This window comes from Sorex fumeus, unplaced genomic scaffold (genome assembly GCF_029834395.1).
Source record: "Sorex fumeus unplaced genomic scaffold, SorFum_2.1 ptg000046l, whole genome shotgun sequence".
NCBI lineage: Eukaryota > Metazoa > Chordata > Mammalia > Eulipotyphla > Soricidae > Sorex > Sorex fumeus.
Window position 1 is genome coordinate 11,951,433 of NW_026606103.1, and position 10,273 is coordinate 11,961,705.

Consider the following 10,273-nt stretch of genomic DNA (forward strand, 5'->3'; position numbering starts at 1 on the left):
TCCTTCCTTCCTTCCTTCCTTCCTTCCTCTTTCTCCTCTTCCTTCCATTCTTTCCTTTCTTACATTTCATACTTGCTTCTTTTGGTTTTTCTTTCCCTTATTTCTAACTTTCTTTCTTTCATTTCTTTCTTTCATTCTTCCTTATTCCCTTCTCTCCTTCAATTCTGTCTTCTTTCAGCCTTTCCTCCCTCCATTCTTTTCCTTCATTCTTTTTCACCAATTCTTTCTATCCTTTCTTTATCTTCTTTTCTCGGGGCTTACTCCACAGTCCCCGCTTAGGGAACACTCCTATTGGTGATTAGGGGACCACATCAATTGCCAGGGATCCAATCTGTGTTGGCTGTGTAGAAAACAAATGCCCTACTGTAATAATAGTACAGCAGGTGGGAAATTTTCCCTGAACAAGACCGACCTGGCTTAGATCTGCAGTATCCTGTATGGTGCCCCGAGAACTGCCAAGAGTAATTAGAATGCCAGGAGTAACCCATGAGAATTGCCAGGTGTGACCCAAAGAGCTAAAGAATGCCAAATGCCATACCTGCTGTACTCTCGTTAGCAAGAAAGCGGTGGTGGGTTTGGGAGAATTGTATGAAATATTTGCACCTAAAACTCAGAAGATTAAAAGTTAGTTTCTTGTACAGAAAAAAATGGTTCCAGGTCCTTCCCTAGATGTTCAGGCCTCACCTTTACTTGTGAATGATAACCATGTCCTGTCCATGACACTTTCTGGACCCCTGGACGACTTCCCTGTCCTGTCCCAAGCTGTCTACTTGCCCCCCACGAACAATGCCTGGGTCCTGTCCCTGTGTTGCTCTCTATCTCATCTAAACTTTCCTCTGTCTCCAGCACAGCTGCCCAGGCAGATTAGATCCTATGTTCTGTACCATCCAAAGGGCCTCACGGCTCAATCCCAGCAGTTCCTGTCATGCAGACCTTGCTTTCCTACTCTCTGGCCGTGTTCATGTGTGTGTGGGTGAGAGTCCTGTGCTCAGTGCCTTGTCACTACAGGGCATCTTGAGCCCTGCCTGGGTCTGAGACCCATGTCTAGGAAAGAACTGATCCATGGAGAGAGGAGAGAGTCCAGAGAATGTGTGCTCAGAGACAGAGGGCGGGGGGGGGGCTTCCTTTTATCTACTGCCGAGTCCCACCCCAAGCCATCTTATTCTACGTTCTGATTGCCTGGTCCATAGGCAGAGATTGAAAGTGACCTAGCAGTCTACACCTCAGCTTCTGCTGAAGCATTCCCCTAAATTATTAATTTATCCCCTAGAGCATTAACTCCTAATGTCAGGAGTGATTACCCTAAATTTATTTTAGGGATTGGGCCAAAGGCCCATCTTCTGAAATGACTTCCTGTTGACATGTGGGTGCTGGTCTTTCTTTGGACCCCTAGGATACAACTCCTGTTCCCTAACTGGAGCTCTGGTGAAGCTGTGGTTAGTTTCTATGATGGTGGTCGAATGATCATTGGGGTTTCAAGACTCTAGTGTGACAGACATGGTTAGACATGTGGCAACTAAATCCCATTTCACTAAAACCAAAGAACATTAGAGCAAATATTCTCATATGAAGAAATAGAAAGTATAAAGTACTCCCTTGCCCCTATAGAAAGACATAGAACTATTACCAAGAGAAGAAAACAATTATTAACCTTGAAAATATATATCTATTTTGTAGATGCTGTGCTTCAAACTTCTTGTCCCTGTGGTTTGCAGTGTTGTAATCTAGAGCAACTATTTCTGGGACCTAGGACTTGGTGGGTAGTCCTGTAACCAGTGCTTGTTATTATTATGGACAGGGTCTCTGCAGAAGTTTCTCCTATTTGGACATTCACTTTTCCAGTGCCCGTCCTGATGGCAGAAATGACATATCCCTTTTGAGTTTCTGTTGAAGTCCTCACATGCAAAACCACTCTTGGGCTCTATTTCTTCCTGTGCCCTCTTGTTCTCTGTTGCAATAGATCACCAAAGCCCCTTTCAATAGTTCTCCAAGGACAACCTCCAGACCCACACCTATCTTCTGAAACTTTCTCCGTGTATCTGGGGCAGCCTGCATAAACATTTTTTCCATAAGATTAATTCACCTTGCATAGGATCAGGATTTAGGTAGTGTATTTTCTAATTGCCTCCCTGACACTCTAAAAATATTGTGGGTGTTTTCTCTGGTTCCTGCTCAATAATGATCAACAAAGCATAATTAAGGGGTCAGTCTCTGCTTCTTGTTATTTTCTCTACTCTGTAACTCACAGTGTCTAGGCACCAAGCAGCAGTTGGCTGGTTGTAATTCCATCCTGAGTCTACATGAGAGACTGCCACTGCCCTGTGGAACATATATTATTTATCAAAGGATTCTGAATTCTCCAGAAATGATTATATGACTCAGATAAGTACATAATCAAGTTATGTACTTTTGTACAGTACTCTTTTGTTTGTTTTTAAGTTTTGATATAAGATGAGTATTATAACTTTCCATGCCATTTCACACACTTGCAGAAAGCCCTGGAACTTCATTATGTACTTCTCAGGGTCATTCGAGAATCTCCCTAGATCTGGCTTTATCTGCCCTATAACTTTCAAGGAGAAAGGCACATGGATCCTGGATATTTCCTGCATCCCTGGGGAGCCTCCTGAAGTGGGCACAAAGCCATAAATCCTAAGTCTCCTGCTTTCCCGATGGTCAACAGATCCATTTGTGGGTATGGATAAGGGAGAAACAACTCTGGGGCTATGAGCACTGCAGGAAGAGGGCTCTTAGGGGTTGTCCATTGTTCTAGTCTCATGGCATTTGGCAAGAAAAGAGGGTTCCAATTTACAATTCCAACAAAGTCCAGGTTTTTCTCATAAAGCATAAAGCAGGTGAACATAAGGTGAACAACGTGCTTACACATATTTTTACAAAACTAATAGAGTTCCCAGACAGCACTATGGTTTATACTTCCTTGTGCTGGCCATACTTGACCTCCCAAATTGTTTGTGGCCAGACTTGGTACAGAAGTGGCTGAGTCCTTCCTTATGGAGAAACTTCAAATCAAACTTTCCCCAGTTGTTCATAGGACATCCCGATCATGTGTCATCTGGAACCATTTGGTGGTTTCTCCATCTGAAAACATACAAGTAGAAGAAATATTTCGGTGGCTGCTGTGTCACCATCCAGTGAACTACACAAGCCTGAGGATATAGCCTTCCTGAGTTCCTCAAGTCAGTCTAGGAGACATTTTCTTGTACTGCCTTAAGTCTCTTTGCTCACTTTTCAGTGCTCTCTGGTTTCATATTGGCTAGGCCTGGAACTCACAGCTTGCATTAGAAGCTTTTTCCTTATATCAAAGGTAAGCTGTCTGATAACTGTACATACACAGGAGCAAATTATCCAAATGACAATACCTTCCTTCCCTCACCAGACTCAGCATCCTTAATGTCTGATGGTGAGTACCCATGAATGAGGCGTGTCTGTGCCTACTGGCAGCATAGACTGCCCTGGACATTCAGAGAAAGTTTCAAATATTAGGCTTGGTTTCAAGGGTTAGCCTTGGAGAACTACTGAAAGTGAGATAGAAAGTCGATTGAAATAGGGAACAGAGGACACAGGAAAGAATCGAGCCCGAACTGCTGTTGCATTTGAGAACTTTAAAACCAGCTCCAAAGGGAGATGTTATTGCTGCCTCAGGAAGGGCATTGGAAAAATAAATGTCCAAATAGACAGAGAAAACTTCTGCAGAAACCCATTTCCATGATAATAATAGTCACTGATTAGAAGACTACCCACTAAAACACAGGTCACAGAAATAATTATTTTAGATTCCAACACAAACTACAAGGACAAGAACTATGAAGCACATAATCTAGAAGATGCAAAATATCTCTTCAAGGCTAATAGTTAAATGTGTTCTTCACTTGTAAATGGTTCTATATGTTTCTATGGGTGTTAAGGGATATTTTTATATTTTCTGTTTCTTCATATGGGAATATTCTCTCCAAAGTTCCCTGGTCTTAGTGAAATAGATTTTAGTTGTCACAGGTCTGAGCGTGTCTGTCTCTCGAGTCTTGGAGCCCCACTAATTATCTGACCAGCCATCAGGGACACTGGCTCCTACCCCACTGTTCCAGTTAGGGAACAAGTGTGACACCTAGGAGTCCCAAGCAAAACGAGCGTCCACATGCCGACAGGAAGTAGTTTTAGAAGACAGGCCTTTGCCACAATCCCTAAAAGAATTTAAGGTAACCACTACTGGGGGGGGGGGGGGGGAAAGACACAGCAGGAGCTGAGGTGTAGAGTCCCAGGAACAGGGAGCCAATCTCAGCCCATGGAACAGGGAGTCAATCTGAACACAGAATTGGAATGCTGAGGGTAGGATTTGGCAGCAGATTAAAGGAAGTCCCGAGTTGGGGTGCTCTCTCTATCTGTCTGTCTCTATCTCTCTTTCTCTGTCTTTCTCTGTCTGTATCTCTGTCTCTGTCTCTGTCTCTGTCTCTGTCTCTTTCTCTGTCTGTGACTCTCTCTGAGTCTCTCTCTGTCTCTCTCTCTGAGAACATGCATTCTGGATACTGTCCTCCCAATAGATTAGGTAGTATGGTGTACCCTGACATGAGGCACAGTATCACTCGTGCCCAGATTCTGGCAGTTAGAGGCAAGGCTCTGATGCTCAGGATAGCTCAGGTACAGGCAGGGCTCAGACATCCAGATAGTTACAAGGTACTGAGCATCTCACCAGCAGGACTCTCACCAGCAGACAGATGGCCCTGGCCAGAGAGTAGCAAAACCAGGACTAAAAGACAAACTGCTGGGGCACAGCTGGCAGGTCCAGTGATGGTGCGAAAAACCTAGGGATCTTGTCCCCGTGGGTGGCGGTGGCACCATGTGAGGATAGAGAGCAGCTCCTGCTGCTCGACTATCAATTGGTTCCTTTGCCAAATGCAGCATCTCTTAGGCCCATCTCAGTTTTGAGGGGATACCTCAGTGCTCAGGGGTTACTCCTGGATCTGCCCTCATTACTTACTTCTGGCGATGATCAGGGAACCTTACAGGATGCTGAGGATTAAACCCGGGTTGGCTGTGGGAAAGTAAATACCCTACCTCCTATACTATCGCTCAGTCCTTTCCTCCATCCACTTCTTGATAAGGTCTTTGGATATTTTTCTTTGATCTTTTTAAGTAGTTTAAATATCCTGGAGATCAACCCTTTATGATGTGTTGAATGCAAGATTTTTTCACATTTCGTTGGCTGTCTTTTAGTTTCAGCCTTTCATTTTTCCATGCAGAAACATTTTAATATAGTCCCATTTGTTTATTTTTAATTCTGTTTCCTTTGCCAATCATATCATTGAAGACATCTTTGAGGTTGAAATCTCAGACTATTCTGTCTATATTTTCCTAAATGTACTTTAGTTTCCAGTTAGATCTCAAGATCTTTTATCCACTTTGATTTGACTTTTGGATGTGGATCCAGCTTTAATGTTCTACCTGTGGTTGTCCAATTTTCTCAGCAACATTTCTTGAAGAGGCTATCTTTACTCCTTTTCATGTTCTCACCTCCTTTTATCAACGTTATGTCTATAAACATTTTTTACCTTGAGTATTCAATTCTTAACATTGATCATAAAACCAAACTTTATTCCAGTACCTTGCAGTACCTTTATTCCAGTAACTTGAATAAAACCTAATTTTAGGCCAGTACCCTGCAGTTTTGATCTGTATAGTTTTATAAATATAGTTTCAAATTATAGGTAATGAGATACCTACAAATCTCTTCTTTTTCAGTATGGATTTGACTTTTTGTGGTTTCTTGTGATTCCGTACAAACTATATTGCTGACTTTTCTAGGTCTTTGCAGAATGTCATCTGAATTTGGATGGGAATTATGTTGAATATATGAGCTAAGGTAGATTAATAATTTTAATAAATTTAGTCTTTCTGTCTGTAATTGTGCATGGAATTGTTTTTTATTTCCTAAGGTCTTCTATGTCTTTATTAAGTGGTTGAAAGTTTTCATGATGTAGATCTACATCTTTTGTTAGGTTTAATCAGAGATACTTGATATTTTGGAAACTGATATATTTATTTTGAACACTAATTTAAATGGGATAGACTCCTTGGTGGCTTACTCCTCTCATTCACTGATTTGTATAGAAGAATGACTCCAATGTTTGTACATTGGGTTTTTTACAGCGAGTTTTACTGTATTGATTTATTAATTTTAGTAGCATTTGGTTGACTCTTTAGGGTCTTCTAAATATACTATCACGTCATGATCAAATAGTAATGATTGGACTTCTTTCACAATTTGGATCCCTTGATTCATTTTTCTTGCCTTGTTGCTGTAGCCAGGACTTTTAATAAAATATTGAATAAAGGTGGAGGATGAAAGGATAGTGGACATCCTTGTACCTTATCTGAGAAGAAATATTTTGCATTTTTTATTATTAAGAATGATACTGGCTGTTGGGCTGGATGGATAACACAGCGAGTAAGGTGCTTGTCTTGCATGTGGCTGACCCGGGTTTAATCCCTAGCATCCAATATGGTCCCTGAATCAGTCAGGAGAGTGACTCCTGAGTTTGGTGAGAAAACTGAAGGGTGTTATCAAAAATCATGAAAATAAAATAAAAACAATTAAAAAAAAACAAAGATCTTGGCCTTGGGCTTGTTACAGATGGTCATTACTGCCTTGAAAAGGGTTTCTTCCACCCCTATTTTAATAAAGTTCTTTTGTTCAACATGAATGGATTCTGAAACTTGTCAGAAGTTATCTCTGCATTCACCAATATGATCTATGATTCTTTTCTTCCATATTAGTAAAAACCTTCTTTGAAAGTCAGATAGAACTTTCCAGTAACCCCATTGGACCTGGAATGTTGTTCTTGATGAGACTACTTAGTCATGATTGGTCTATTAATAAACACTACATCCTTCTCATTCAGATTTTTAAAATGATATAATTCTAAGAGGGCTGGAGCGATAGCTCAGCGGGTAGGGTGTTTGCCTTGCACGCAGCCAACCAGGCCGACCTGGGTTCAATTCTTCCGCCCCTCTTGGAGAGCCTGGCAAGCTACCAAGAGTATCTCACCTGCATGGCAAAGCCTGGCAAGATACCCATGATGCATTCGATATGCCAAACACAGTAACAATAAGTCTCACAATGGAGACGTTACTGGGCCCGCTCGAGCAAATCAATTTACAATAGGAGGACAGACAGTGCTGATTCTAAGAATCTGTTCATTTCTTCCAGATTCTTCAACTTAATATCATAAAGTTTTTCATTGTGACCTCTTACATACTGAAATTCCAAGGGATCTGTTATAATCTACACTTTTGGTCTCTGATTTATTTTATTTGAACATTTTTTTCTTTTCTCTTGATTGTGAGTGTAGTGAAAGGTTTGTCTCTCTTGCTTATCATTTGAGGAAGCAGCTGCTAGTTTTATTGATTCTTTGAATTTCTTTTGTGCTTTCTATATTATTGATTTCCTCTCTTGACTTAAATTTTATCCTTTCACTCTTTGTATTTTATTTGTGGGCTGGAGCGATAGTACAGCAGGTAGGGTGTTTGCCTTGCACGTGGCTGACCTAGAATCACTTCCTCCGTCCCTCTTTGAGAGCCAGACAAGCTACCGAGAGTATCCCGCCCACACGGCAGAGCCTGGAGAGCTCCCCATGGCGTATTCGGTATGCCAAGCACAGTAACAAGTCTCACAATGGAGACGTTACTGGTGCCCGCTCGAGCAAATAGATGAACAATGGTAGGACAGTGCTACAGTGCTATTTTATTTGTAGTTCCTTCTCCAGATTTTGAGACATGTATTTAGGTTGTTGATTTGAAGTTTTGGGTGTGTAGGGACACCTGGTCCTGTTCCCCAAACTACAGGCTTCAGGCCAATTTGTTTTCATTTTCCCAACCCCTTAGTTTCCTTGTCAGTTGCTTCCTTAAGCCTGTTCCAAAGAAGAGCCATTATCCAGTTATAATTCATGTGGGCCCTGACACACTCCCTTGTAGAAGTCAGGCTAGTATAGAGCTTGTCTCAGGGCCATCCAAGGAAGTATTAGGATTTAAGACCAATGTAAGGCAACTCAAGCTTAAAATAAGTGAATGTGATGAGTGCCCATGTTCTTTAATCAGAGTCCACCTGCATTGCTAGTGTTTTAGAATTAATCCACTCACACATTGATTTATAGAAAAAGCATAGCTTTATAAGTATTCCTTGTCCTTCACAACAAGAAATTGACATGAGTAAAACACACAAAAGGCATTAAGGAAAGATACAAGCAAATATCTCACTAACATCCTGATGTGTAATACTCAGGTAATTAAATGAAAGAACACAATGTTTCTAAATTCATTTCAAACAAACATATGGTATGATCATGCACCAAATTATTTAATTTTATGCTCATCTTCAATATTTTGTTACACGCATAACAACTCTATTTTTCCTTTTCTTTGACTTTCTCTTTTTCTCTTCTTTACTTCAGTTAAAGGTTGGGAGTGAGGAAGCTGAGGTCTTGTGCCTGGCTCTGTGCTCAGGGATCCTGGCAGGACTCAGGGGACCATATAGGGATCAAACTGGTCTGTCACATGCAAGGCAAACACTCTACTTGCTGTAATATCGCTTGGGCCTCCTCTATATCTTTTAAGCTTTAAAATTGTGTAAAAACATTCTATTTGATGTAATATTTAGCTTAACCACATTTTCCCCATCTGCAGTACACAGTTTAGATAATGTTAGACACTGTTCATATTTATATCTTTAAAACAGTGCTTGAAAATTAACACAATTTTATGAAAGGGGACAATATTTAAAATCAGTTATGTCTACCTTAGTTTGAAGTCAAATATTTCTTCTAGCTTTCTATTTTTCCTCCTTTTTATTAAAGGCCATTTTCCCACGAGACAATAACTTCTACTACAGTATTTAAAATCTTAAGTTCCCTTTACCCTAAGACATATTTTGTTTTCCTAAAATTCCCTATTCATAAAGCACTCAGAACTGTTCTTAAAAATATCATACTATCAAACCATCGCCATCCTGAGATGGTGATGTCTTCATAATCCCAGCTCTCAGTTTTGCAAAGAGGGACGGGGAGCTAACTGTCATCAGGTTGTGCTCCTTTTTCTTTCTTCATTTTATTTCTTCAGGGGAACCTTTCTATGAAGAGCCCAAGTTGTGGTCTCATGTAGTAACAGAAAAGCATGGACACGTGGATTCTCATCCTATCACAGTTCTGAGTTAAAATACTGGAGACATTCGCAAACTTGGTTTAAGAGCCACCATTTCACAGCTTCTAACACATGCATAGACCAGACAATATTGGTACACTGAAAATTACAAAACTTTCAAGTGTAACAAAAACCAAACACAAACACATTATTCTATAAATAGCCAAAATCTTTAGGATACTTAACAGTTAACTATTACATACTACACTTTTGCTCCAGCAAAACTTTGCTACTGGGGCTGGAGCAATAGCACAGCAGGTAGGGCCTTTGCCTTGCACGCGGCCGACCCGGGTTCGATTCCCAGCATCCCATATGGTCCCCTGAGCACTGCCAGGAGTAACACCTGAGTGCAGAGCCAGGAGTAACCCCTGTGCATCACCAGGTGTGACCCAAAAAGAAAAAAAAAACAAAACAAAAACAACTTTGCTCCTGTTATAAATTAACCTAGTTTTATTTTGCATCCTTAAAACCACAATTTCTAGGAAACAGATATTAAAGAGTTTTAAAAACTCACATATATTATCATATATCAAGAATTATTTAATTTAATCATATATTAAGCACTATAAAAATTTCATATTTATAATTAAGACTTAGGTCATGACTGTGTTTCAGACCAGGTGTCAAAACTACCATATAAGATGATTTGTGTTAATGAAATGCATTTTCATGTTCTATGCAAAATAATTAGCAGTATAGCCTAAAAATTCTTATTAGGGCTCTCTGGCTTTGCAGAATCCAATAAAAAATTCAGAAACAAACAAAAAATTCTTCTTATAACTGTATCCCATTTTTTAAAACAATAAATTCCTGAGCTGGAGACTTCCTCCAGTCTCTTCAGGAGCAGCGAGGAATGGAGCTATTGCTAAGGTTACCAAATCAGTCTAACAATTTAAACTTACCAAAAATCTCAGAGATCAAATATTGCTAGATATGTTAAATTATTGGCTTTTGTGAAGTTTTTTATTGAATCACTATGAGATACAGAGTTACAAAGCTTTCATGACCAGGTTTTCAGGCATACAATGTTCCAAAACCCATCCCTCCACCAGTGTCCATTTCCCAC